Here is a 1,272-nt window from a genome sequence, read left to right as displayed (position 1 = left end):
GTGGCTGCTGGGAATAGAACTTTCAGATCCTCTCAAAGAGCAGCCAGTGCTCTTAACTGCTGAACTGTCTTTCCAGCCCTATAACACCTTTCTGGAGCACTGCCTATGACTTCCCATATGCCTATGGGCACACTGGTTCAGGTTGTTTAACACAGCATTGAAGGGGGTGGGCAAATGGGTGGCGGTAGAAATTGTTCCTTCTGTACCATGCTGTTCTCACTAGACACTGGGAATGAGCTCTGCCCCACTTTGCAGAATGCTTGTTAGGCATTAGGTGGCAGCTGGTACTGGAGTTTTCTTAAACACAGATTCTACCTTCAGCATCTACTTTGCAGGGCAGAAGGTGGCATCAGGAAGAGAGGCACGGTGATAAGAACTTGACATAGAATTTGAAAATCCACACTGGAAATCTCCCACACCAAAGTGTAAATGGCCACATGAGAACATAGTCATTGTCATAGCATGGATGTAATTTTAGATTGGAAGGAAACAACTGAGCTCAGGTAGGAAAAAAAATATTCGTAGGGAAATATCTTCTGGTGCACAGTAGCCAATGGTCAAGTTTCCTGTTACTGACAAGATCTAGCTGTTTGCAACCTTGACAATGTGGCATGCCTTGACTATTCGCATACTGAGGGTCACTGTCATGGAGGACTGTGCTCTTTACTGGACTTGGGCGTATCTTCCAGGGATTCCTGTTTGCTGGCAGTATAATGGCTGAGGCTCCTGTTTCTTGCTGGCTATCGCCTGTTCACTTCCGTGGGTTTGTCAAAATCTCCCACGGTTCTTCTCCAGGCTATACTCTTAAGTTCCCTTAAAACACAGCAGCCTGCCCAAAGCAAGCAGGGAAATCCCCTTCCCATGACAGCGAATCCCTATCAAGCCAGAGTTGTGTGGCATGGATGTACAGAGGACTGCGTCCTAACACCTTTGCCCTCTTTGTCTAGCTTGAAGTAAATCACAGGTTCTGCCAAAATGTAAATCACAGGCAAGAGGCTAGACAGGCTTGTGAACCTGGGGATTCATTGTCGGGGGTGTGTGCCATATTCAGGCCCCTGCAAGTCAAACTTTTCAGAGCATTAAAACTATAGCCAAGGTAGATGTCTCAGTGATTATAGGTGCAACCTTGTATTAGGGTTCTCTAGAATGAATATATGTGACTATATAATATATATGAGTATGTATACATGGGTGTATATTCTAATATATATGTTAGTTATACATAATATATGTTATATAATAATATTCTAAATATGACAGGAACATTCATGT

This window comes from Chionomys nivalis, chromosome 2 (assembly GCF_950005125.1).
Source record: "Chionomys nivalis chromosome 2, mChiNiv1.1, whole genome shotgun sequence".
NCBI classification, from domain to species: Eukaryota; Metazoa; Chordata; class Mammalia; order Rodentia; family Cricetidae; genus Chionomys; species Chionomys nivalis.
This window is presented reverse-complemented; position numbering follows the sequence as displayed.